This window comes from Ischnura elegans, chromosome 1 (genome assembly GCF_921293095.1).
Source record: "Ischnura elegans chromosome 1, ioIscEleg1.1, whole genome shotgun sequence".
NCBI classification, from domain to species: Eukaryota; Metazoa; Arthropoda; class Insecta; order Odonata; family Coenagrionidae; genus Ischnura; species Ischnura elegans.
The window spans coordinates 72,175,123-72,198,144 of NC_060246.1; the positions used below are offsets into that span (position 1 = coordinate 72,175,123).

Below are 23,022 nucleotides of genomic sequence, written 5' to 3' on the forward strand. Positions count from 1 at the left end.
CCAACGATATCGTAACCCAACGACCAAACTCCCCCGCGTCACCCAGAGGGATTTCTCTCGACTCAAAATCACCACACTTGGTTACCGTCCCCCTTTGTCCACGGGACGTCGACCTAATTACCCCCCGGTCCTCTGGTCCCCCACCGCTGAACGCAAATAAAAACTACCAAATCGCAGGGCGATTGAGGCACGAAACGTCAGATGGACTGAATTTGTAGGATAATGGCGGGTACACGAAAAGACATGCAAGGTGGATAAATGCAGCAAAGGCAAATTCCATTGCCCCCAAATGCGCAGGGGAATGCGGAACGAGTCCTCAGAGGAGGAAATAAAAGCGATAACATATAGAGCGGCACGTGCTAACGAGGAGAAGTGCTTTAGCGAAAACAGAGAAAGAAAAAAGTTGGATAGAAATGAATGGAAATATCCCCTGAGGAAAACTTAAGCATTTCCTACCGATATGAATGGTTGGCTTGAAAGTTTAACAAAGGTGGAAATTAAGAAGAGCAAGTTTCACAATAGTATTTGGAACATCAAATATCCAATCATTTATATTTGAGAGAATTATTGATGATAATATTACTATATATTTAAACTATTTTTCTTCATAAAAAGTTATTTTAAAGGTTTTAATTAGTTATTTTAGGAAAACATTTCGCAATAACACACACACATATTTAGAATTAACATCAAACTTTTTACAACACTTTTGTAAAAAATACACAACATACTGGTCCCGTTACTTTGACTTGAATTATTTCGGGCCTCATTAGCCTCATATTCATTTGATAAGGAGAAGATGTTAACGGCATTGCTAGCTCCTAACGAATCCACTGAAGATTTTCGTCCCGCATGAAGATTCGCCAAGGCATCAAGTAGAACCGTACGAGGTCAAAATTAAGGTTACGCGTACTTCGATACCTCTTTAGTAGTAAAATTATACGTCTGCGGTCTTTATCATAGGAATAGCGAAGTTGTCTTTCATGTAAAAATCATCTTGCTCCAACTCTTCCGATACACCCATTTCGCCATACCACACCGATATATAGGGTAATAATTCCGCATTAATTAGTGCACTACAATAATACCCAATGGTACCAATCACTCATAACAGTGGGATAATTACACTCAGGTAGACGATACCCAACATTCGACTCCAGATAAATCGTCGCCAAACAGCAGAAGATGACACCTTGGGAAACATGGATTTGCGACTGCAGACTGTATTCAATTCAATATTCAATTGAATAACTATTTTCAATAAGTGAAAGAAACAGTATGAAAACAGTATGGATATGACTATGATACAGATGAGAAGAAATTTTTTTCAGCCAAATGTCCGTTTAAATGTTGTGTGAGAGATGTAAAAGCACAACATTATTCGGAGGTCCTTACATCTCAAAATATCTTGGCCTGGCTAAAACGGTGCAGAGAAATGTAACAAAATGATACTGGGTTTCATGCGTCCACTTGAGATGACTCAATAAAGCCAATCACTACCGGAATTATGTCAGTGCTCGCCTCCGTCTCGTCTCTCGCAATACGAATGGTAAACAAAAACTACGACTAGATCGACTACCTTTATCTTGTGACAGTGAATGGAAAGCAACCATAATTACGTGGAAGGAGGCTAGAGTGTGAAGGAAAACATGGGAATATGCCTCATTAGCAGAGGTAGCTGCATCCTCGAAGAGACGAAGATTAGTATAATAAACGAATAAATATAAATAGAGAGAGGCAAATAAGCTATGCTCGAATCTGGTGTTAGACGAGAGCGTGAAGAACGAAAAAGATTAAACGACAAAAAAGGGAAACGGAACGAACTAGAAGAGGAGAGAACGAGAAACGAGAGAAAGCGGAAGGAGAAAATGGGAAGGAAGGAGCAACCGGGAAGGGAAGAGAAGGGAAGATAGTAAACTTGGCACGATACTTAATTACCCAAAAACAAGACTTCTTTTCACGAGCCACGACCAATTCCAAAGCTAATTTGCCCATTAGAATGCAAATTCGAGAATAATAACATCTAAATACAATCTTTAAATTCATTTTTAGCAGGTTAAATGCAAAAAAGGAAAATAGTCCGAAAGTAAATTGGAACTAAATGACACCAGGCACGGGATTAAAAATTGATTATAAACTGAAATTACGTGCATCTAACTAGCCTTAGCGAGTTCAAAGACACGCTAACAGCATCAACGCAAAGAGCTTGTAAATTGATTCAGTTCAATCAAACCTAGACGCGTAAAGCATAAAAGGGACAAGACGCGGTGCAAAAGGCTATAACGATGACAAATTCGACTGAATTTTACAATGTTGCATTTATAGATATTAAAAAAATAATCAGAACGAAAGTAATGAAAAAAATTCACATTTAAAGCTAAAGATAAAAATGACAAACTCGGCGGAAGGAATTGATGAAAAATGACAAGTATTGAGACGTGGGTAAAAGAAAGGAGGCGATACACGAAGAGCGAGGGGAAGAGAGCAAAACGGGATGGAGAGGCCCATTGGGACATGGAGAGGTCGGGAGGGAGTTGAGACACTCCACAGTCACGCCCGGCTCCCCTCTTTCAGGATGCGTAATTTGCAGCGTAATGTCGGACGGGTAACGAGAGGCTGCTGCGCAGGCAGACGAATGAAGTACGCGAGTGGCAGCGAGGGAGGGGGGAAAGATAAGGGGGAGAGGGGAGGTTCAAAGGGGAGGGGAACGAGAGAGAGAGAGATTCATTCGGCGACCCAAAAGCTCTTCCATAGAATGACATCACTCAGGCAAGACACGGAAAGGTAAGTAGAGAGAATGGACGTACAGGTGCGCAGCACAATTAATTTACGGAATGAATTAAGGGCGACGTAATTGTTCAACATTCAAGACTAAATGCAGGTTATTAAAAAAAACAACGGCGTGGTTCAGTAAAAAAAATCAGAGCAGTTGAAAAGGCAGATATAAAAACAAGACTCAAATGTTAAAATACACTAATGAAAGAGATTCTTTCGCCATTAATCCTGGAATACAAGAGCAAGAACTATCACTACCGTTCCTTCTACGAAATCTCACAACATGAGAGCTCTAATTAACCGCACAGTTACTGGTACCTCTCTATTGGCTTTTAAAAACTCACACATAACGTCAGAACAATCAAATTCAAAACGCTACAAAGAAATGGGTATTCTATATATCGTCAGTTAATCAGCAACCGCTAATTTTTAAAATGCATCAGAATTAACTCCTGCGATTTCAATAGATGAAACATAGAAGTATTGGCAGATTTCTAAAAGTATATATCATGTGTCCATTTAAATCTACAACACGGTAATTAGACACGAATATACATTCATAAATCGCATATACATAAGCAAATAAATGCCTAAAATTGCAAAGGGATCATTCCATGACATTGACGCATAAATACGCAATAACTCAAAAAACCCTCAACGAGATGAATCCCTAATTAAACTTTAATATCGGGGATAGCACTGGAGGGAACTGAGAATAGCAGACGAGTAAAACCTGATGACGGAGTAGTCATTCGGCCAATAAGAGAAAGGCGAGAACACGAGGAGAAAGGACGACGAGGAGGGGAGTGAGAAGGAGGAAGAAAATGGGAGAGGATTACAGGGATGAAACCGGAGGAAAAGAGAGAGAGAATCTGTGGCAGCTGAACACGCGTTAACCGATAGCGAGACGAGCCATTCCAACCCGCCACTGTAGAAAAAAAATAACACCCCACATCCAACCCCACCGTTTCTCTTCACACGAACCCCTCCCCCCCAACCTGCAACTCGTAAAACACACAACCCTCCGCGCTCCTCGTCCCCCAAACCCACTCTCCTGGCGGTCCTTCCGCGCAGGGAGCGTGTTCGGCAGAAACGGAGCAGAACCACTCACTCGGAGGCGGAGAGCTCCGCGGCGCGGCGGGCTCCGGGAAAATGAGGAGCGGGGAGAGGTGGTAGGGAAGCTCGGGAAGGGAAAAGGGAAGTCGCGGGGAATTGAGAGGGCGCGGGAGGGAGGATGGCTCTTGGTGAGTAGATGGTGTCCGTTTGTGAGCACACCTGTGCGCGCCGCCGGCACCAACGGCTGGTCCATGCCGCGATGCAGAATCTACTAAAAATACTACCGTGAATCCCCAAAATTTGCTCATTCAAAGATGCATACTCATTTGCGATTCTATAAATTGCATTTCATTTCTAATAGAACTCAATTTTTAGTCTTTTTTCGACCGAATTCTGAGGATATCACAACATCTGAAAACCAAACAGTTCTAAAAGCCAAAAATGCGGCCTCGGGATGTTGTTTTCGACTTTACGGAATTTTCGAGCACTGTGCGCCGCGAGCCGCAACAAAGACCGCCGCCGTCGAATTCTACAATGGGTGCAAATATCTATATGAAAGTGTGGGTAAATAAGTCACTGTTCGTCCTCCCACAGGAAACTGTGGCCATTAAATCATTAAATACATATCAACTAGCCTAAAAATACTCTGCTATGCATGTTGGCTGAAGTCAAATGAAGAAAACAGAGAACGACCCATTATTCAAGAACTGATGAAGTGACAATGGGAACCAAACGCTTTTTACAAAATTTCACTTATGTGTTAGCTTTAAAAATAAAAGTGACATAAATATAACAGAAAAGCTGTCGATTTATCAAAGAAAAGAATTATAAATCATTGATACAGCTTTAGAAACCTCACTAGATAACCGAACGATCTATCAATGATAAAACTGAGCTAACGTTAAAAAGAACACCGTCAGGAGTCATAGATTCATTCCGAAGTACACTTCATTTACCCTTGCAATTTAATCCCATGCTTCATTCAGCCGCATTATTTTCTGTAAATTAAAAAGTTTCCTGATAAAAAAATAAAATATGATTTAAAAATAAAATAAATTTAAAACGAAGCAGTTTCACCAAGTCGCGCCTCAAACAATCAATTTTAATATTTACAGAAATAAAATTGAATAACTGAGGTAGGGGAACGAACCGCTTCCAGTAAGACGGCATCCATGCATGAGCGTGTGTTTGTAACGGAGTTTCTCCCCTTCAAACCCTAAAATCCCCACTCCACTTTACCTCAAGGGATGGTTGGAGAGTAAGAGGGGAGAGGGAAGAATGAAATTTAAAAAACGAGTTATTCAACAGTCGCCACCAACTCATTTAGTGTACGCCCAACTTTAGTAATCATTCATCAAAAACACATTATACATGCTCGCTCCAACCACATCAAATGAAACAAAAAATGACCAATATTTTACCGAAGTCCTAATGCAAAAAACAAGATTTATAATGAGGGGAGTGTAAGTATTTTTCCAGAAGTACTAGCTGCAGACATAAAAAGTGAAATATCTGTGACAAAATTGCCAACGGAATTGCTGTCAACGTCTCGAATAAAGAAATTTAAACTCGTCGATACGACATTTGGAAATTTTAATTGACAGCTCAATCCGCGAATCACAGAAAAGCGTACCAACATCGAAATATAACACAGGTTAAACAGTAGGTGCAAGATATAGGGATGCGGAGGAGAACAGAGATGGTGAAGTGGACGAAGAGGAACGACTAAGTGCTTGACACAGTGGGCGAGGAGAGGAAACAGACACAAGAGATGGAGAGGTGACTGAGGGCTTGGACGGACCACGTGCTGAATGGGAATAGAATGCTAAAAAGCGTGTCAGGGGAAATATTGGAAGGTAAGCAGGGAAAGATTAGCTATTATAGATTGTTATATATCGTGGGCCTTACTGGGAAAAGAAAAGGGAGTTTCAATTTTGGAATCAGGCACGACCGGAATGATTCGCAAAATGATCCTAGTAGACCTACCTTAACTGGTAGAAGACCTTAATAATGACATAAAATAATATTATGGATTAATGCTAACGTATTTCCAAAACAAATTCTATACATTTAACAAAATCTATAGCACTACCTGCTAAATTAAGAACAGTATACCCTGGTTATTAGCTAACTCGGAGAGGGTGAATAAGGTCGGGGAGCAGAGGGGAGAAGTGGAGGGAAAGGAGAGAGACGGAGGGAAAGAGTGGATAGCTTCTGGTGAGCTTGCATCCATGTGTGGGTAAAAGAGTTTCGCCCCTTCGCCCCTCCAAACCACACATACACCTCCGTCCCACTAGGGAGCGAGGAATGGGAGGGGCAGAAGTGATATTAAAAAACGCGGAATCGAACAGTCTCCGCCTCCCCTCCCCCCTCCCCCAACTCTACACTTCACCCCCACCCCGCATCCACGAGAGGGAAAGGCAATGAAAAGAAGAGATGTAGATCCAGGATCGAGCTGCTCCCGAGAGTGGTGTGAGCCAACGAGACCGTGTGAGTGTGGTTGGCGTTCCACAGTCATGCAGGCAGAAAGTCGGTCTCCAGAGCGACCTTACCGCCTAATCTATGCACGGGGATCGATCGAGGACGGGCTAACGTCAAATGCTTAAAGGGATTCGTTTTCGGGGGACCACTGAAGTTACCGAGGAAATGACCACGATTTCGGGACCAAAAAATTAAATAGTTGGTGCGAAAGGGAACGCTAAAATGCCCCAAAAAAGAGAGATATCGAAAATTGAACATCAATACACATGCGGGGGATTACTACTCTAAAACACTCACATGCAATTGTGAGCAATATTTGGGTAAGAGAAAAGAAAATGTTTAAGGTATTATTGCCCAATGAGACGCGATGTACATAGTGCAAGGAATTCAAAATACACTGAATCAAAATGGTATTTCCCCTGACGTTAGTTCGAAATGCAGCAAACTTACTTTTCACATATTTGAAGAAACTCGCAAAAGAATAACTTCCCAGAACAGGACGGATGTAACATTGCTCTACAACCTTTGCCGTGTCAAAACTTGCGAGTATTGTTACAAGAACACTCATCCTATGATCAAACTGACAAGCATCCTAGAAGAAGCACTAAGGGGATCACCTTAACGATTGGATAACAACAAAAAAATACAAATAATTAACTCAAAACCCATTACTATCTCGAATAAACTTCATGGCCTAAGGCCAAGGGAATGATAATGGAGTAATTTCGACGACGAACAATAGTAAGAAAATAGGCAAGCGAAATTTGGAGCATACACGCAGTGGGAATATCTCCATCTCTATATCAACTTCTGTTATGCCTGCCCAGATATTTCAAGGAGGTTGGAGCAATTTTACCTTTGATGGTTTTTCTCCAACCACTATAGTCACATTAAAATGATTAAAAACGTTTTTGAGGGAGTCTTGATGGTTTAAAGTCCCCCGGAGCATCGATTAAAAAGCAAAGACAGCCGATTGAATTTCAGTTATTCTCGTATCCCTAAACGTCTTTCGGGAATAGTAATAGGTCTCAATCAAGTCCAACTCTTTGAAAGAATCGATAAATAATTAAACTAATGAATGTCCAAAATATCATATAGAAGATCATATTCGCTCATGTCAAATGAAATAAAACCGAGAACGATCAATTACTTATCTAGTAGGGAAACAACCAGAGTATCTATGAGGAAAACTACAAGCGTAACCAAATTCTCACGAAGTTATTCCATGAGATAAAAAACTTTCAAATTCTCTAACAGAGTATAAATCAATAAGTGAAAAATATCATTAGCCAGGTGCGTCAGAACCAGTAAATTTCTAAGCACATCAGCAATGCTTACCTCCCGTCGCTTATTGAAATACTCGATCCAGCGTCTTCGATTGAGATAAATTTTTTGCAAATGACGTTAAACTACATAAATCTGGCAAATAAATATAAAAATATGAAATTGGGAGCATAGCGCAATGATCATACCATTTAATCTCCCTTCACGTCATTAGGTAGCTCTTCAAGCCATTCAAAATAAGATTTTATAAGGCCAACCAAAATATAATTACCTTTCTATAAAATGAAATACGTCGAAAGAAAATGAATAGCAGTCACGTATTGAGTTGTTACCTCCGGTGAAAGAAATTAGCAGTTCTTCGAAGAACAATACTTGAGATCGATCCTCTCCACTATCTCGATCCGCTTCGACCGTATTCCGAAACCAGAGTTTCTCATCAACGCCTGAACATTAGCCAACAATAACGTAATACCGAGGGAATGCGAGAAATGAAAAAAATATTCCAGCTCACGAAGAATAATATTGCGAGAGGGAATAAGGGAACATAAAATGACATTCATTTCCTTTCCGATATGAACGGTGATGTTTCTAATGCTCTCCAATGGAATTACCCTTAGTAAATATAAAATTTGTTTGAATAATTTGAGATAGATGCATCCAAGCGCGCTGTCTTTTTCCTCTCTCCAGATCTTTTTCTAAAGGGAAAATGCGTAGAATAATAAACATTCTTCAGAATTACAACGCTGCCAAAACTTAGATTGAAATAGAATCTTAGATAATCCAGGCAAGAATTTTGGCACGAGATACCCAAGCTATTTTTTTGGAAAAAAAAGGATGATGTAGTATCCCTATTCAGTATCTCAAAAAATATGTGCAAGGTTCTCAAATTGTATCGGTCATTATTTAGAATTGCACTTCGAGAAACTCTTTTTGCATAGACAGCTTTGGAGTGGGCCACATTTTCGTCGATATTAACCGTTCACATTGAGCCTAAAACATAAGACTGTGGAAAGTAAAATTAAGTAGGTTTACCAATTTTCTTGATACATAATAACAGATTTCACTGAACCTCATCATCATAGATAAAGTATTCATGGAGTTTCTGAGTGCCCAGCAAGATTCCCAACGCATTCTTTAAAGGAACAATATTGAAATCGCACTACCAATGAATCTCTGAATATAAAACTCGGGAACTTGCCGATGGTAATTTATTATCTCGAGACCAATTAAGGTAATAGGTAGGTATCTATGACTGACAGGTATCAGTTGGATGGCCTCACTCCCGCCCTTAATAAATGTGTCAATCCCCTCATTTATTAAAGACCAGAATTCATCAGCCATCATCATTGCAGACTCTACCAATGACTCGGTCATATCAACAATCACCATGGGAGTCAAATTCGACGGCTCGACGGAAATCTAACGAACTTTAGTATCACAGAGAAAAAAAACCGTGACGGTTTACGAAAAAATAATCAATAAGAAGGAATCCAACTTCGATTGCCAATTATAGCCCTCCTCAAGTTTGGATAAAATGCAATATCTTCGCGGTACGGCATCATACACTTCTCATTAAAAAATGTGACGCAGACAAAGGAAAAATTGTATCAAAAAATAAAAAGATAGGCCAGCGGCGGATGTGAAAAGGGGGTGAGACGTAATACGAATGAAAAGCATCTACGACCAACACGTAGAAATTTTATTTCACCATTCTTCCGCTGAAAGTGCTTCCTACTTCGAATTGTGACATCCCTCGTGCTCCAATCTCGGATGATAAGCCGGAACGGAGGACTTGAGTCGAGCGCCACATGCCAGAGGCAGGGAGAGGTAGAACAGGCGGAGAGATGGAGGAAGGGTAGAGTTCACACTCGAAGACGAAGGGGAAGAGCCGTGGGAATGGGAGAGGCGGAGAAGGCGAGAGGGTTACCCGCGAATAGGCGGTCTTAAGGGAAAAAGATAACGAGAGGGAGGAGGAGAAGGTGGGAGAAGAGAGAGAGAGAACACGTTGGGTGTCAAACAATCGATAATAGCCCGTCCACTGGCTCGCCAGAAACCCGAGTCTGGCTGCTTAGCATGTCACTGAAGAAACTCTCTGAGGTTTTTTCACCAGAAGGAGGTCGATTCGGCCAGTCCCTCGACAAGAATTTAAGCTCATTGAGAGTGAATGGCAAAGATGATAATAATATTGAAGAAATTTAGGACGCGAAAAATATTTTCTACAAAGCAAATCACAGAAGAAACTTTCCGAAGTATTATTAAGTAGAGCAGGGTCGAAACGCCAGGACCTTGGGAAGATGTATGATCTTAGGTTTTCCCGGCGTATCAGTTGCAGAAAAGTTTCTCGGGTTTTCCACCGGTTGATGTCGTCCATGTCTCCCGACGTTTCGATCCACGACTTGCTGATCATCCTCAGGGGATCTTCCGAATTGGTATTTACTTTTTTCGGAAGATCCCCTGAGGATGATCAGCAAGTCGCGGATCGAAACGTCGGGAGACATGGACGACATCAACCGGTGGAAAACCCGAGAAACTTTTCTGCACCTTGGGAAGATGTTTAGTCAGTGAAAATTATATTCTACACTGCTCATCACGAAGAATTACTCGAGGTTTTACTTTTTTCGGACGGTAGACTTCTACCAGTCATCCAAAAATATCTCAAGAAAATCGATACAATTAGGTATTTAGTTATTTCCCTGCATCAGTACAATGCACTGGCGGACAGACGAGAGTCACTGAAGTCTTGGTAATACAATCCTAGGGCGAGGCTTTCAAGTCCGAGATTTTCAATCCTGGGCCCGAGGAGGGAGGACGAAAGAAAAAGGAAGAAGATACCGCTGCGTCAAGGGGCACGCCGACGACACCAGGGATAGAAATTGCGGAAGGGAAAGGATATAGAATCCCGACGCTGTCATTAGTGCGAAGCGGCTACCGCTAGTGAAAATGAATTAACTGTTCCCAAAGAAAAGCAAGACCATGAAAAACCTATTTGAAAAATGATCCAAATATTTTACTTAAGATTGGCGGCCTCCTAATGAGAAAAAATGTAAAATAAACTATAAAAAAGAAACATGTACTTTACATTGGCAATATTTCTTTTAACAAATCGCAAGAACATCGAAAACGACTGACTATGTTAATTAACAATGAAAGACTAAACCACATCGCCAAATGGTGCAACCAGCCAAATCGTAAAGCACGATGTAACATGGAAATGAAGTTGAATAATTCTGGCAAATGAAATCAATAGTAAAGTATAAATTTGGACGAAACATTAGTACTCTGATAATAAAATATCTAAACAAGAAAACAAAGCCATTGAAGTTTGGAATGAAATACAGAGAACGTAAACGAATTGGAATGCGCTGAGCGAAATATTTTAGAATTAACTTGGAATCGCACTAAAAAATATATCATGAAGAAATTAACTGAAACAAATGGTATAAGGTGCACTTCAAGTAGCAGCCAATCCTCGTGGCTACGTAGTTAATCTGTTCATTTGAAAAACAAGGTAAGTCCAGCCACATGCCTTCACTTAGGAAGGATGACTTAGTGAGGATGTCGATAACGTCATACTTCGATGAGACACTGTCCAACGGTCGTAATTTCAACAAGGAAAACTCGTAAGTCCACCGACCAGTCACACTTCCGGGGGGGATGGTGGGGCGGGAGAAGAATACACCTTTCGACCATATGCTAAATTCCAATTAAGCTTTATGACGAAAGAACAGCTTCAGAGTAACACCTCCGTCAAGACCCACAGACCGAGACTGGGGCTAATAACGGCCATCGCACGAAATTTGGATACATCTGTTGCAAAGGCATCGCAAAGGAATTGGCACTTCCCCTTGCGCGCGCGAGAGCACGTACGGCGACAAAGAACTATGTTAATTCCCCTGCTCACCCATATTCCCTGAAATAGTCATGATATGATCCAAATGAACCGTCCATAGTTCCCACGAACTATCAACTACAATAAAATCGATAATCATCATTGATAGGTAACTTTCATGGCAATTTTAACTCGGTAAACAAGAATACATAACATAAAAACTAGAGGAATGCAACCGAACGTAAAACCCTAACTCTCTGTAGCAGCTTCCGTGGGAGTGATGTTATATTATGAATATTTACTAATGTATTTTACGAATATTTCCGGACTCCGGCTGCCTCAGTGACCGAACATACGTTTGACTCGCTTTTGCAAGCTAGGAAGGCTCTGCCCCACCGCTACTCAAATTGAATCCTAGGAATACCTAACAGTTTTAGGTGCCATAAACAAGCTCCTTCGCGATGTTCAAATTCCTCATTGCCGTAGATTTTTTGACCCCAGAATGCCCCCAAAAAGTATGTTGGAAACTCTGTAATACATAGAAAATTTAGTTTTGCGATTATTTTTCCTAGAGTTTCAAACGATTTTAGAGCGGGTCGATTCTGCCTTTGTCTTATCTTGTCTCGTTCACCCCAAATATTAATAAGAATAATCAGCGAGTCAGTGGTCGTAAATGGATATTATAGAATAGCAATGAGTGAAGATAATACACTAAATGACATACAAATCACCCCCTTTCCGTAGCAGCTCAATCCTGGACAATAGTTTCAACAAGGGAATTCTCATATTGAGTGCCGCCCATAAAACTCCAAAATCGTAAGGTTCCGGGAAATATTAATACCTAGAAATGTGGAGAGAAGTTAACAATGATGGACCCCGAGGTAGCACAAAAAAATAGGAGGCTACCTCCAGCTCATGATGTCTCTGACCTACCCTACGGCCAAAATACTTCCAACTTGAACTGCCCCCTCTGACCGGCAGAAATACACAAAAAATGGTAAGGCTAAAAACAACAACACTTACCCTGGCATAAATATCGACTAGAAATACCGTTTTCATTTTAGTCACGTCAGTCAAAGATGTTCACGTAAACCTGAATTTAGGCCCGTGAATGAACTGCAACCACTTTGATTGAAAAAGTACAAAATATTTTAAATAAAAAAAATCTACATATTAGCAACTTTATATAAAACGATGGTATCAAGAAAGATATGTAAAAATGTCAGCTAGCAGATACGTAGCATACGGAAAAAAAACTTCCACGTGCTCCAAGGCAAATGACACCGAACAAAGACTGCAACCCCTCCTGGCCTACAACTCTCCATAATCCCCCTGCCACCCCCTTGAACACCACCCGTACGCTGCCAGGCTCCTTTAAAACATCCGTAACACATGGTGGAGGTCATTATCTTCCCCATTCCGCCCACTCAACACTGGCGCTCCTGAAACCCCCGAAGCCACCCACCCCAGAAAAATAACCGCTCGCCTACTCTGTCAGCGACACACGCCGCATCTTTCAACCGCTCAGTCCCGCACACCCTCGCCCCGCCTCCGGCCGTAAGCCTTCCTCTCTACGGACCAGCGTCGGCCTTCGCCGCCCTGCGCTACCGTCACGCGGGCGTCCTTCGCTCCCCTTCCCTCGTTCGCGACCAGCCTGAGCACGTAGCGCCAAGTCAAGTAGACCACTTGAACACGTCCCCTCCCCCCTCCATCACACGAAACCCTCGCCGGTCGGCTTATAAAAAAAAAATAAAAACAATAATAATCTTCACGAAAAAAATGGAATATTATGAAAATCTCCACCTCCCGGAAGCGACGTTAAACGAAGACGCGACACTAGCGGGAAAACTAATCTCATTCCCTAGTATGCATATATTTTTTCTTTTGATCGTAAATAATTTTGTACAGCGAACTCTCGAGCACTTATCCGGACTTCCCTATCTCTTCCATCCCCATCTCGCCGATTTTCCGGCAGGGGGAAAGTGGGGACGGAGAAATGAATGAGTTGACGCTCAAGAGTCGCTTCCGCCAACTCTCGCGTCACCGACTTGTAAAACGTCATCGCGAACAAGTTCCGACTGTCGCCCAACCCATCCAAAAGAATTTGTTTTTAAACCTTCCCACACCAATACCGACCTCATTTGAAGGACTGTCTTTGACTGGCATTATTACCCTTGCATTTCGAAAAGATCTTCGACAGCTAATTAACTTCGTTTTGAACAAATTCGCAATTTATCCGAAAACAATATTAAAAACATGTTATAATTTAACATGCAATAAATCAACTCCCTTCTTAAGCTGAAGATATAGCTTCTGTTCAGATTTAAACATCAAACACAGGTCTACCACCCAATTTTAGTCACTAACTTCCACGGAAATAACAAGAACAAAATGCAAAGTTACCATTTTCAAATGCACACCGAAAACTTTGTCTCATACGCTCCAACAAAGAAATGTACCATTAAATACTTGAATAAATCGCAGAGGACAACGACAATGGTATCACTGACCTCATCCAAACGTTTCATTCTCTATTCATTGCTCACGTGCTGCATAAGTGTCGAAGTAGACCAGATGTCGGCTATTGCGACCAGGCAGTCTGTTATGTACTTGGGTCGGTGCCAGGGATAGAGACTAGCCTAACGGCGACGGAACACATTTTATGATCTCCTACTCGAGTCAATGCCCTACTTTGATATCCTCACCACGAAATCACGAGCATTACGTAATTAAGCCCCATTATTTTTCTAAAAATAAGCGAAGGAACACCGAAGGAAAAAATATGATGCTTTCATTTACAGTTTAGCTTAGGTCAAAACTCACGAATGAAATAAAAAGGATCTCATTTTTGTCGCGACTGATTCAAACGTGAATCATCTCAACTATTATCCAAATTTTCACAGAAATATGAAGAGCCTAAGGCTACCATGATGTCTGTAAAAATAGTAAAATTATAATAGGGTAGTTTCCTTCACCAAAGAAAACGAAAGGAATTGGTTGCGATTCGTTACCAAACATTACTTTATTCACAATATACAAATGATTTGGATTTAGAAATCCCAGTTTAGAAACCAAACACCACAGCAATCTTGTATATTGACACAAAGCTATCTTAATTTTAGATAATCATATGAGTTCATTAAAGTTTTAATTATTTAATTAGAAAAAGTTCACGTTTCGCAGTTATTTCATGTCGATAAATAGAAAAAGAAATGTTTTGAAATCGTTTTTCCTCGTCATCGACTAAAATATCCATCCAACAATAACGATTGGGTCAGGTATCCACAACATAATAGATACCGATATAAAACTGCTTTTTCAAAGGTGTTTTACGAAAGAAACGTTCAAGTGATGTACAATCAACAAAAGAACTTCCGCGACTTCGACTTAGCTGAGTCCCTTAGGCTTAATCACGCGGTGATGTGGAACCGTGGAAAATGCATAGATCTTGATGAAGAGAATTATATAGCTAGTCTACTGCATCTCGGGGAATTGAAAAAAAGTCCTCACGATCTCATACATGACACATTCTCCACGAATGTAAGATATTCACGGGGGTAAAGAGGCAAAGAACAAGAAAAAAGTAAAACTCTCAAACCATACCCACTTCTCACCCCATGCGCAAGAAGTACACTCTTCGTGAAAATTAGTCGCACTTCTGTAAAAATGATTCGAATAGGAAAAAAACCCTTCCACGGGAGCAATAACGGCCATAAAAACGTATGGCAAGGCGAAACAAGATGCATTATGCAAGGCCAAGTAATGACTCGGGGAATGCCGTAAACACAGACTGATGTCCCGGGCCCCGTAAGGTAAAGACTGGAAAATGAATCCCGAGAGAGATGGTGCGACACCACGCAAATGGAGAAGGGTTACAAAGATAAAGGAACCGCCAAGAATCAGGACGTTAATCTCAGAGCTGAGAAGATGGGGAGAAGGAGAAAGAGAGAGGAAAAAAAGAGGGAAAGACACGGGAGCAAGTGGTTGGTTCTTTCCACGTTGGGCGGAGTAGAGCAACAGGAAAGGGAGAGTAGCGACGACCCACGCAACACAGACGTAAATCACGGAACGCTGACAAAATGGAAATTTCAAGAGCACGCTCTGAGGAAAGAAAGGTGAAAAATACGATATTCCCTCTCGACCTCGCGGAAATTCATAAAATACTGTCGGAGACGGAAATGTGGCCGTTGGCAGCACGCTTACTAGTATCACCATTTGTGGGCAAGTATTTCTTTCACTTACCACTGCCACAGGCATTAGTTAGGAGCAAACAGGATAGACTCATTGAGAATTTAACCTTCACTACTTCTCCATAACCAGTAAATTTTACCTTGACTGAAAGTGAGGCGGAAAATCGGTATTTGAACAGGAGAAATAACAAACTGTGACATGAAAAAGTTCGGAATATATATTCCACGCCAGCAATTAAACGAAACCGAGGTAGAAATGTGGCCACATCCACCACACCAAAATCTGTTCCTCATTACCAAAATCTGTGACCATATTTTTTTTTACTTACAACTGCCACTGTCTTACTCTTGCCACATTAGTGGCAACTTGAAGATAGATAAAAGTATCTATTCGGTCTATCACAAGGTGAGGCGGAAAAACAGTCACCGAACTCTAGAAAACATTAGCTTTGGCATGCGAAAGTTGAGAGAATTTCTCGCGTCAGCATTAGAACTAAAACCCAAGGGATATAAGTTTGTTTCTCATCGACCAAGCGGACCCATCGCAATACGGACGAGCTATCGAAATTCGACCCAAGTTATGGATTCAGTCTCGGAAAAATGGGAGTTTTTCACTACTTTTGTAAGATATTTCTCCAGGGACCTCAAAGCTGATACCATGTCATGATAATTTTTTTTAATAAGACGGACGCATGGAAGCTCAGGAGTAAGGAAAAAGAGGATCATAGCAAAAACAATGTTCTCCGATAGCCAATACCTATAATATCATATCTCTTCTTCAGGGACAGGCAAGGGATAGACAGATCATCTGGAACTATATCAACTATGACAGAAACGCCATCACGGACAAAGAAGACGCTGTACGCAAACATGTTTACTTCTATATAAAACATGATCTTATCTACTCCATTACATCTACCACTGCAAAAAATTAACTCGAGACCCCTGTTTCGGATGCTATTTTGCATCAAAAACTAAAAAAAATGCGATACGGAGGTTTCCGATCGGCTTACCCACGATTTGAGCCTTGGAAACTCTCGAACAACAGCAAAGCACTCTACCCACTAGACTACAAGTACCACCCCCACACCTAACAAAGATCATTTTGGGGATAGTTTCAGGCGTGCTGCGATTCGTAGTAATGGCAGGAAAATAGTGTGTCATTATCTAAAATCTAGTAATAATATGTAATGGACTTGGATCCTCAACCCGGAAGAGGGGAATGACCTCTTCACGCCACCTCTACAACACCCAAGCCGGCCAAGCATACGTAATCCGAGGACAACGGAACAATTATTCACGGGTCGTCGTCACAAAATAAGAAGTACTTCGAGAACGGTTTTCAACGATGACGACGTTCACTCGCCGCGTGCACGTCGGATGAAAACAGGCTGGTCCGTAGTAAGAATTATCCGTCCCGCCCCATACTGCACATTCGGGTAGACGACCGAGCAACGGGAACAAAAGTCCCCTTATTATAGCTCTCGCGCACCCGTAGCCAGATCGCTAAGAAACGTAATTTTTTATGCCTTTTACAGATTGCTCGGTGTATCTCAATTTAGTACATCCCAGTGTGTACAAGGTATAATCAAGGTAATTACTTCGGTTTTCCACAAAGACAGTAACACGGATTCTGAGGCAGTGAAGATCCAGGTGTATTCTAAAGGCACTCTATTCCCAATAAAGAATTGCTTTCATGCAGTTTCCAGGAGATTTCAGAGATAATAAATGCCTTGATCCCAGATGTTTCCCCGAGGTTTCCAATTCTTAAAAGTTCCCGAACGAGAGGATAGTTGCGTATTGGCGTCTTGATTAACAACATTAATGACGTCACTCGCACGGCTGACTCATAGAAAGTTTATTTATTTTCCATTGTTTTAACCTTGGTTAGATATACTACTAGGTTGTCGACAATCCTATTGCATGCTGGTTACTTTTCAACCCCCGTCAAACATCCTAGGAGAGGCTCGCGTGGTATTATGTAGATTTAAAAGAAGAGAATAAAGAAAAGATTAGTTAAGACAGTATACAGGAGAGTAGCGCTTTGCGGAGTGGATACGCGGACGCAGAAACGGATGACAAATATCTTGAGGCGTCCGAAATGTGAGTCGGAAGAAGAAAGTAGAGGGTGAAATGAACAGAAAGGAATAGGGACGAGGAAGCTCTAGACATGGAGATAAAGAAATATGGAGGAGTCAAGACGGTTTGAATGGAACGAGCATAGATCAGAGAGGGAAATGTAAAAAAAACTGCATTAGAGGGGAAAATGTTTGGTAAGGGGGCCACAGAGAGTAGGATGTATACGCGGCATGAAATAAAATAGGTCTGAACTGTGAACTGAAGAGTAAAGCTAAAAATGGATAGGGATCAGGCTCTGTCGAATCGCAAACGACTCCAAGTTAACCTACCTTCACCTGCAGTATGCCTTCAATGATAACAATAACTGATTGTTTTGGGTCGCAGGACAACCAGATTTATTTCCGATGACATTCCTCCTCACTAGGTTACGGTTTTCATTTTTATTTCCTCCCCCATTCCCTCCACGACGATGGAGCGAAGCGAGCACCGACGAGTAGGGCCGCGAGAAGCAGGGGAGGGAGAATTTCGAGCCCATTCGCCCTTGACCCCAATAAAAAAATCAGAAAACGAAAATAGCACACTAACCTTGACTCGATTTCCCTCGGTTTCAAAAACGAATGACCAAATAATACTCGCAGCCTTTTCCGAATTGTACACGATGAAAACATGGTACGAAATTTGCAAGATGCGGCCGACAGCGCCATGAGGGAAGGGTAGAGGGAAACCCGGAGCAAGCTTTAGGCTGCTCCTAACCAAAGGCTCCAACAAGACCACGACTGAACATCTTACCCAACAGGAGGGTTGCTTTGCATGCATTTCCCTTCACAAATCACTTAATCAGGGATCGGATAGTTGAGAAATCTCCGCCAACGCCGGGATTTGAACTCGGGCCCACGGGGCAGGAAGCCACATCACCAATCAAATTCTCCAAAGGAAACACACTTCTGACTTAAACATAATTTTATTCTTCTCAGGTACATCAGAGTAGCGACGTCTTCGCGGGAATACCAGCAGTTAGATATATTTCTTAGCTGAGGTTTCGTAAGCTCCAACTGTACTGACTCTCAAACTAATGACAGGAAGAGCTATTTAAATGAGGCGACGGCCAATTACTACCTCACCCGGAAGAAATCCCATTAAGGGATATTAATTAATATGATTGTAAATGGATTAGTACATCTTAATAAAAATAACAATTTAACAACATAGCACAAAAATATGTGCACCACATATCCAAGCATCTGCACCGGTAACAATAAGGGAAAACTCCATGGATGTCAGAATGAAAATCGTGAGGAGGGAAATATGGTACTTTACGCCACATTGCTATCCGTAGGTTAAAGGATACGCGCAGACCAAGTCATAAATATATATAATCAAGAACCGTCACACATAATAATAGAGGGTTAGTTTATACATAATATTTATTAAGCTTTCATGTGACATTACCGGAGCGGAGTCTTTAAAAGGCTGACTGCGTACCACAAGCATCAAAAATAGGATACCACTTATATTTTCTTTAAAACCAACATCCTCAGCATCAAGCCAACGTCTCCATCATTTAATAGCTCCAAGAAAGCCATCACATCCAGAGCAAGAGCAATCAAACCAAATGAGAGAAGAAACCGTAATGAAAAGGCGAATAGTAGACAAAGAAATTAGCGAAGAAAAAAATTCTAACGACGCTACACAATAGCTGGCCAAATATCGGACTCATTCGGCTTGGAATATCGCAATGAAATACCACAATCACAGCGCTGCACTGAATGAAATGGACGAGTGATCCCAAAAAACAAAACTGAAGCCAGAAAACCGTGGAAATCCCCACCTCCACGCCCACACATGCATAGCGATAGCGACGACAAATTCGGTTAGCACTCCCGCTTCATTACAATCTCTCGAAATCGATCGAGTGAGATGGAACGAAAGTTCGAGAGCATAGGGAGGGGAGGAGCGGGAGAGGGTTAGGGAGGGGGGAAAGGAATTGCACACCATTGAAAACTGGTGCAGGAGGAGAGGGGGGAGGGGGCGGACGCATGAGGAGGGAATAATTGATGATTAATTTTCACCGGGCATGGCTGTTTGGGATTGGTTTCCACCCGAGACTCGGGAAGAGCCCGACTCTAACACGAGCCAACGCACTTGGAAACTTCGCCGTCCGCCAAAATATCGACCTCCCCTCCCCCACACGATTATAGATTGGGTGAGGAGGGAATACGGCAGAGAATCGGATGTATCGTGTAACACGCCGGATGGATGGAACAAAGGATGCCATTGGAAAATATCGACGAGAGAGCAAAGTGAATTCACAAGGGAAAAAATAAAAACTTTCCAGTGATATCGCTGGGCTTAGGTGCTCTATACATTGCTTTGAAAAATCCCGAGTACTCCTGGCTCTCGACTAACAGATCGCCACCACGCAGTTACTGTCTTGTTTTATTCCTATTAGTTGTATCAAGTAAGTTTTCAGCATCGGAGATAATTCGTGTATACTTCTGCGTCAATTCTTACGGCGTGAACGGGGAGGGCAGCATTCCTTTAGAGTGTTCACGCGTTTCCTTATAGAAAAGGTCAGGTTCACTCAAACGAAGAGAAGCGAGCTGGAGCACCCTCGTAACTGACGTCCACGGTATGAGACCAAAGGGGAAAGTTCATAAAATACCCATTTCAGAAGAACCCTCCGCGGAAGCATTCTCAATAGTGCATATTCGCCATCGTTATTACAAGCATGTCCCAACCTTACCCGTTTACGCACAGGTTAAAGGCATATGAACTTAAAATGACGGATACGCAATTAAGTCAAAAGCGAACGGGAATGATGGATAACTAGACATAATATGATTAAAAGCAATCAAATTTACTTCACAAAACGATAAGAATTATACTACGGTTATCAGCAATTAAATATATGGGTTCCCTAAACGAATTATTTTAAAATCACGAGATGACCCCAAAAAATGGTGCCTGACCATTGAGAGAATGATAGTATCTTGGCCAACGATGAATGAATTAATGAGGTCATAAATTATCATGACGGTACCATTGATAGGAAAAACGAACTAACTAACAAAGAGATAGAACTGAAGCGAAGAGAGAAAAACTATATGAATATCCAGACGTTTAGGAGGTTCATTGGGAACAAGTTGGAAGAGACAGGGGTGTGGGGTGGAGGAGAGGTAACCCGAGGGGGTCCTCGACACGAGGTGGGAGTACATTGCCCCGGGAACGGATATTTCGAAATAATGCAGGGGGGGATGCGGGTCGTGTGAACCTCTGCCTTGTTCAACTGCACGCACGGAAAAAAGGCAAAACGTGGAATAGAGACAAGCTTCAGACGGGACCATTTCCGGTTCCTAAATTGATGATTGATGGAGCCAGGATAAAAATTTCAACGGGGACCCTAGCTCGTACTTCAACGTTACAGAAAAAAATTTAACGATTTAATTTTGATCACCTCAAAAGTTTCAATAATTACAACGAGTGCCTCCTTACAGAGTTCAACTGAAATATGAAGAAGAAACGCAAAGTCATTCAAAAACATATGACCTGAATTTAGTTATCTCCACGGAAATAAGAGCATTTTTTGTAAGACCTGTATTTGTCCATCATTTCAAATTTATAAACACAGCGTATTATTAGTAATGCAGTGGCAACAAAAATATCCGCCGGAAAATCGACGCATGAAAGGAAGTAGAGATTAAATTTTACCCAATTTCAGAATGTTTCGGGATAAATCATTATATTGGATCTGCTAAGTGCATTGAAATAGACAAGTAGCTATTTTTGTTCGTAACGATTACTTAGCATAAAATGGGCATTACCTAGTACAAGAATGAAATACAGACGGTTTTACCAACGGTTATAAAAAGAGAGGGCTCCATAAACCACGCCTATGAGCGACTGGCTTAGGAAACAAACTGATATATAAGGAAAAATACGAAAAGACACGATAGGTGAATGCCATTACTTCATTCATCCCGATATATGTCTAACATGTAGTATAACCATGGTAGCGAAACGGGGAAATAATAGTAGTACTTAACCGCCTTTCTCGGGACGAGATGGAGACTAGCCCCTCCTTCCAGACCATTCTAATTCACGTAGAAGTGAAGTGAGCATGAGCAATAAAAAAAACAAGCCTATGAGAGCTTAGTAAGAATGATAATAGTAACTACATAGGAAGTTCCTAGTAATAAAACAAAGGTAATGATTATCCCGGGGGAAAGTATCACGAGGACTAACAAACCAAGCCACAAATTATCCAAACAAATAGCACAACGCCCACTAAGGCAATCCCAATGCACCCCGTCCTCATTCACTGGAAAAGGGACTGGTTAAATATTACATAGCAAGGGACTAACAGAGGAAATAAAATCGCAACGTCCCCGATAAATATTCATTTTCCCAGTAGACCGAGAACATGCGAGGTTGGCGGCCAAAACGGGCGAGTTATGAGCAAAAGTGAGAACATGAGCCCGACCAAGAAAGGATCCCGACTAACCAACCTCAAAGTTGACCAACAGATAAGTTCTCCCCCGCCACGAGGGGTGTGCGGACATTGAAGATGTGGAGTAGTAAACAAAAAATGTACGAGAGGCTTCCCAACGACCGGATCTAGACGACGAAATACTCATTTTATTATGAAATTAAAAGAAAATAAACAGAATTTTTATTCCATAATTGAAATTTCACTGATATTGTGCATTATAATGGCCGGAGAAACCTGGCCTCAAAACTCACGTAAAGCCTGATTAAATACACCACAAAAATCATCGTTATCAAAGTAGCAAAGTATTACGTTAGGAAGATGCTTATCAAAAAGACTTCGCCTATATCTTTGGTGAAAATCTAATTCAACAGAATATATTCAGCGGAACTGCACAGTGGCGTAACTAGGGGGGAGGGACGAGGGGATAGATCCCCCTACCCCCCAAAAGCCTCAGAGTGATTTTAAAAATATTTAAAACTATTGTCTAGTTTTGGCATATAATAACGGCATCCGCTTACAGTTAACTTTTAAGTGCCAAAATGATTTAAAATGTATTTCCAGGCATGCCATTAGTCATATATTTTTCCGGACTACGAGGGGGTCACCCCCTAGGCCTCTCCCATCCCCTCCCAAAGCATATTCCTTGTTACGCCACTGGCACTGAAGAAACATGCTCTTATCTGAACTACAATAGGAATATCACTCATGTTTCCTCATGCGCTATCATGATCACATCGGAAGTGGGAGACCAGTGCATTCAATACGCTTCGTTCAGTGTACCTCTCCGCTATACGACTGATATTACAGAAAGAAGGCTAACGAACACGAACGCATCATTG

General features: G+C 41.5%; 1 protein-coding gene across 4 annotated transcripts in view; it reads right to left on the bottom strand.

The window, feature by feature from the left end:
• The window catches only part of LOC124163239 (syntaxin-1A), a 320,685-nt gene that overhangs the window by 277,707 nt on the left and 19,956 nt on the right, over window positions 1–23,022 (bottom strand). The window lies entirely within an intron of this gene.